Source organism: Pteropus medius, unplaced genomic scaffold (genome assembly GCF_902729225.1).
Source record: "Pteropus medius unplaced genomic scaffold, Ma_sr-lr_union100, whole genome shotgun sequence".
In the NCBI taxonomy this organism is placed as follows: Eukaryota; Metazoa; Chordata; class Mammalia; order Chiroptera; family Pteropodidae; genus Pteropus; species Pteropus medius.
Genome location: NW_024352784.1, coordinates 6,778,823 through 6,785,514, shown reverse-complemented (window position 1 = coordinate 6,785,514; position 6,692 = coordinate 6,778,823). Strand labels below are relative to the sequence as shown.

Below are 6,692 nucleotides of genomic sequence, written 5' to 3'. Positions count from 1 at the left end.
ACAAGAGAATTGCTATAGTGAGATAGTAATGAATGTTCAGCATACATAGGGACAAATTGAGATAATAATGACCGAAAAGGGAGAGGATTCAAAGATCCAGATTTGCAAAGGGGAATGGAGATAAGGTACGTGTAGAAAAAAATGGACAACTGTATATATATTACTATTGTTTACACATATTTGTAATGGTAAACACACGCCAAAGATTCAGAACTGAAGTATATAACATAAAACAAGAAGAACCAGAGGCAAAAACCACAAAAGCCAACCAAAATAAAGAAAATAGAAACACAAGGACAAGGAAGCAATGGAAACACTGAGCTACCAGAAAGCAAAAGATAAAATGGCTATAAGAAGACCTCATATTTCAATAATCACCTTAAATGTGAATGGACTGAACTCACCAATAAAAAGACACAGAATTACAGAATGGATCAAAAACAAAATCCAACCATGTGATGCCTCCAGGAGATACATCTCAGCTCCAAAGACAAATATAGACTCAAAGTGAAAGGGTGGAAAATGATATTTCAAGCAAATGGTATTCAGAGAAAAGCAGAAGTTGTGGTACCAATATCAGATGAAATAGATTTCGAAATAATAAAAGGTAAAGAAAGATACTGAGGGGACACTTCATAATGATAAAGGGAATCATGAACCAAGAAGACATAACACTTATTAATATCTATGCTCCCAATCAAAGAGCCCTGACATATGTAAAGCAATTACTAACAGAAATAAAGACAGAAACAGACCAAAACACTATTGTAGTAGGTGACCTAAATACCCCACTGTTGAATATGGACAGAGGATCCAAATAGAAAATCAATAAGGAAATAACATCCTTAAATGACACATTAGACCAACTGGACATAAACTGACATTTACAGAGCCTTCTATCTCAAAACAGCTGTTTATAAATTCTTCTCTAATGCACATGGAATATTATCAAGGATCAACCACATACTGGGACACAGAGATAGCCTCAACAAATATAAGAAGGTTGAAATCATACCAACCATATTCTCTGATCATAATGCTTTGAAACTATAGATCAACTGCAAAAAGAAGCAGGAAGAACCACAAATACATGGAGATTAAACAACATGCTACTGAAGAATAACTGGGTCAGGGAAGAAATAAAAAGAGAGATGAAGAGATACATAGAAATGAATGGTAATGATAGTACAACAAATCGAAACTTTTGGGACATGGCAAAAGTGATCATAAGAGGAAAGTTCATATCATTACAAGCCTATCTCAAAAAACAAGAACAAGCCCAAATAACCAAGCATAGCAACTTATTAAAAAGTTTATACACCACGATCAAGTGGGCTTCATCCCAGAGGCACAGGGATGGTTCAACATACGCAAATCGATTAATGTGATTGACTACATAAACAAATTAAAAATAAGAATCATATGATTATATCAATAGATGCACAAAAAGCCCATGACAAGATACAGCATCCATTTATGATCAAAACACTTAACAAAATCAGTGTAGAAGGAAATTACCTTAACAAAACAGAGGCCATAGTCTATGGCACGCTACTCTGAACAAGCCCAATCTTGTCTGATCTTGGAGGCTAAGCAGGGTCAGGCCTGGTTAGTACTTGGATGGGAAACCACCTAGGAAGACCAGGTGCTGTAGGTGTAAAAAATAAAAAATAAGGAATTATAAGCTGACAAGGTCCTTGCAATCTGTGAGGTCAACCAAGGGTTGCTTCGCCTAAAAAATTTAAAAAAATAAAATAAAGTAAAAAAAAATAACAGTATAAAGGTCATATATGACAAACCCTCAGCCAACATTATACTTAAAGGTGAAAACTAAAAACCTTCCATCTAAGATCAGGAACAAAGCAAGGCTGTCCATTATCACCACTGCTATTCAATATAACATTGGAGGTCCAAGCAAGTGCATTCAGGGAAGAGAAAGATATAAAAGGCATTCAAAGAGGAAATGAAGAAGTCAAACTGTCACTATTTGAGGATGACATGATTCTCTATAGAGAAAACCCTAAAGATTCCACAAGAACACTACTAGAAACAATAAGCAAATACAGTAAAGTCTCTGGATACGAAGTCAATGTTCAAAAATCCATAGCGTTCCTATACTCTAATAATGAAGTGTCAGAAAAAGAAGTGGAAAAAATAATTCCTTTTGCAATTGCAACAAAAAGAATAAAATACCTAGGAATAAATTTAATGAAACATGTGAAGGATCTATATAATGACAACTATAAGACCCTGTTAAAAAAATCGAAGAGGATACAAAGAAATGGAAAGATATTCTGTGTTCTTAGATTGGAAGAATCAACATAGTAAAATGACCTTATTACCTAAAGCATTATACACATTTAATGCAATCCCCACCAAAATCCCATCGGCATTTTTTTGAAGAAATAGAACAAAAAATAATCAGATTTGTATGGAAGCACAAAAGACTCCAAATTGCTAAAGCCATCCTGAGAAAAAAGAACGAGGCTGGAGGCATCACTCTGCTCGACTTCAAATTATACTACAAAGTGACAGTGATCAAAACGGCATGGTATGGGCAGGAAAAAAGACACATGGACCAGCGGAACAGAATCGAGAGTCCAGAAGTAAACCCATGTTTATATGGGCAAATAATTTTCGAGAAAGAAGCCAAAAACATACAGTGGAGAAAGGAAAGCCTCTTTAATAAATGGTGCTGGGAAAATTGGAAAGCCACCAATATTAACTCAGAATGGATTAAGGACCTGAATATAAGACCTGAAACAATAAAACGCATAGAAGAAAATATAGGAACTAAACTCATGAACCTTGGACTTAAAGAAGATTTTACGAATTTGACCTCAAAGGTGAGGAAAGGAAAGGAAAAATAAATGATTGGGACTACATCAAACTAAAAAGCTTCTGTACAGCAAAAGATACTGTCTACATTTAAAGAGACAACTATCCAAATGGGAAAATATATTTGCAAGCAACGCCTCCGAAAAGGGCCTAATATCCAAAATATACAAAGAACTCATACAGCTCAATAACAACAACAACAAAAAAACAATCCAATCAAAAAATGGGCAGAGGATCTGAACAGACACTTCTCCCTAGAGGACATACAAATTGCCAACAAATATATGAAAAGATGCTCAACATCGCTAGCTATTAGGGAAATGCAAATCAAAACCACAATGAAATACCATCTCATACCTGTTAGAACAGCTATCATCAGCCGGTCAATTATTAACAAATTTTAGAGAAGATGTGGAGAAAAGAACCCTCATGCACTGCTGGTGGGACTGCAAATTGGTACAGCCACTATGGAAAACAGTATGGAGGTTCCTCAAAAAACTAAAGAATTGATCTACCATATGATCTCGCAATCCTTCTTTACTGGGTATTTACCCCAAAGACTTGAAAAGATATATCCGAAAAGATATTTACAGACTGATGTTCATAGCAGCATTATTCATGGTGGCCAGGACATGGAAGCAACCGAAGTGTCCTACGATAGATGATTGGCTATAGAAGCTGTGGTACATATATACAATGGAATATTACTCAGCCATAATAAGTGATGAAATTGCCATTTGCGACAACGTGGATGGACCTGGAGATAATCATGCTAAGCAAAATAAGCCAGATAGGAAAAGTTGAAAATCACATGATATCACTTATATGTGAGATATAAACCTAAAAGCAACAAATGAACAGGAGAAACAAACAGAGACTTATGGACATGGACAATAGACTAGTGGTTACCAGAGTGTGGTGGGGAGGGGCACCAGGGAGGCAGATGAAGTACAGGGGGTCAAATATGTGGTGGCAGAAAGTTTCAATATGAGTGGGGCTGAAGGAGAGTAGGGGAGAGGAATACACAGTGTTCATTTACTGTTAAAATGTAGAACTGAAACTTATTGGGTTTCACTAACCAATGTCACCATAAAGATAAATTTAAAAGAAAAGAAAAGAAAAAAAAAAGAGATAAAAAATAATTTAATTTGATGAATAATGAGTCTACAAAACTGAGTCAGTTCTGTTGAGATAAGAAAGCTGGGGGGAAAAAATCTTTCCCAGAGATCAATGGCAATCTGTGGTTTATTAATTATGTCACATCATGGGCCCAAGTCTACGTTCATTACTGATTTTTAAAAGGTAACTTTGAAGCCTCGAATATAGATTAATTGAATACTTATATTCTTTGAAATAAAATGGTTATAAGTAAACTTATTTGATAAGCTCCTTGGTACTCTGTTTATATTCTGTTTTACATGCTTTAGTTTTGTTTTTCTTGCCTCTGCTTTAACACAAGGAGTGATAAGATCAGGCCTGTATTTGCAGAACATGGAACCAATCTCCAGAAGTTGTTTCATTCTTGTTGATAAGTGAAAAAGAAAAGGTCCCTAACGAAGAAGTCAGTATGAAGTTTCAGAAAATCTTCATTATCACAAAAGATTGCTTAATCTCTTGAATGCTACCTAATCTCAGTGGGTGCCAACCAGTTTAGTATTGCTACATCAAGGGTTAATATAGGGTCCCAGAAAGGAAAGTAAGAGGGAGAGGGTAAACATCTATAGCATCAGTTTACTTTTTGTCTTTTACAATAACACCATCCCAATCCAAGCTACCATTCTCCCTTCAAGATTAGTGTTAAATACTCTCAACTTGTTAGTGGGAGGTACACTCCAGGGAATTCAGCTGGGTCAGAAAAAAAAATTGTAGCCTAGCTGGTTTATTCAGCTTAAGGGTAGATGGGTCTGTAGTTTCTGACTATTTAACCAACCAAATTGTGCCAAGCATTGTAGTAAGCACTGGGAGTAAGATATGAATTAGATATGGCCTCACCCTCAAATAGATTATGATTAGAGGGGGGAAGCAGAAATTAAAACCTCAGCAAGATAAAATAGGTAATTATAATCAATGTGGCTAATACAGTAGTAAGAGGTTTATTTGGAGGGACATAGAAGACAGAAGAGGAGGTACCTAACCCAGTCTGGTGGTGAGGAATAGGTCAGCGGTGATGACCGCCAAGGTTCCCCTCAATAAAATCTCCTGTGCCACGTCTACACCAACAAAAGGATTTAGCCAGGTAAAATTTGGGGACGGGAAGCGGGTAAGAGTGACAGTAGGGACAACATGAATAAAGGGACATAATGGTGTAGGGGAACTGTACAACAGGTTCAGTTTTGCTGGAGTTTCAATATGAGTGGGGCTGAAAGAAGGTATGGGAAGATGAAGCTGGAGAGAAAGGCAAGATCTAACCTAAGGAGCTTAAACTTTCACCTTAAGCATGAATTTTAAACATGGCCAGATACGCATTTTAAAAAATCAGTAGCTGCTCTTCAAATGGTTGATTTGGGAAAGGTAAACTGGAAGCAGTGAGATTCTTTGAGAGTCTACTGTAGTAACTACCTGAACCCTTACCATAGAGTACTAGGCAGTTGGTACCCACTGAGATGAAGGGGCCTGGTAGGCATTAAAATGCAACAGGAGAATGACAAAAAAATGGATAGAAATGGATGGGAGTATTGTAATAAGCAGAGTTTGGTCGGGAGTGGGATGGGAGTGTTGCAAAGGAAGGGAGGAATCGAGAATGAAGCATTGGTTTCCGATCTTACCATTTAGTGATTTGGAGCCACAGGAGACAGAGCAGATTTGAAGGGAAAGGTAATTAATCCAGGTTAGGGTTTACTGATTTGGAGTGTCTATAGCAGGACGTTCAGATGAAGATGATCCATACCTAGCTGGATATAAAGGTCAAGAGCTCAGAACTGAGGCCAGAGCTAGAGAAATAGCCAGAAGAATCAAAGACTAAAAACAAAGAAACAAAGCTGAAATAGGCTCATTGTTTGAAGCAGATTAGGAAAAAAAAATTTTCTAGAAAAAATAGCAAAAAAAATGAGGCAATCTGTGAATAACAGGGCTACAAAAAATGCTTATACCTGAACTGAATGATTAACAGGAATGAAGTTTATACTTCAGTTACTTTTATAAGAACCAACACAGAACACGGCAGAGAACACACCTTTAAAGGCACATTTCAAACGCGCTGCTGAGAGCTAAGGTTGGGGGAGGGCCTTAAATTCAGCCACGCCCCGACCACGCCCACTCACCGCGCGGCCTCTACTCCTCTGTGGGTCAGGCCTCCATCTTGGGAGACGGTGGCCCGCTCCGGCACGAGACTAAGATTGGGTTTGGGCGGTGCAGTCACCGTAAGTAATGTGTGCAGCTCTGCTCTTCCCACGTAAGCATCTTCCGAAATAGAAACTACATTGATAGTATCAAGTTGGCCGCCAAACCTGAGGCCCTTGGACCCAGTCAGCTCACTAGGGCGGGTGAACCTTGAGCTGCCATTTTCCGCATGGCCGATGGGATGAAACGGAGACCAAAGGGCTTCCACCTGAGCCCGTCCACTTGGGAGCAAAGTCCCCAAGCCCCGCAGACATGGGCAGGCCAGGGACTCTGCTGGGCGTCCGGGGCTGGCCTGCGGTTGGCTTATTGGAAGTCCCGGTGTGAGCGAAGGGCTCTGCTTCTTTGTTTCTCCTGTCTCGAGGGTCACAGCCCAAAGCTGTGTGTTATTCAACGTCTGAAAATAGTTGTTTCGTGTGTTTTGTCCAGTTTTCTAGTTATTTATGGCGGGAGGCCACGTCTTGTTCTAGTTTCTCCATCCCGGCAGGCAAGCCCTGGTTTGTGACTCAAGCAACTGG

General features: G+C 38.6%; 1 pseudogene; it reads left to right on the top strand.

Moving 5' to 3' along the window:
- The first annotated feature begins 1,539 nt into the window (after positions 1-1,539).
- On the top strand, positions 1,540-1,657 carry LOC120590658 (uncharacterized; annotated as a pseudogene).
- Positions 1,658-6,692: the final 5,035 nt, after the last annotated feature.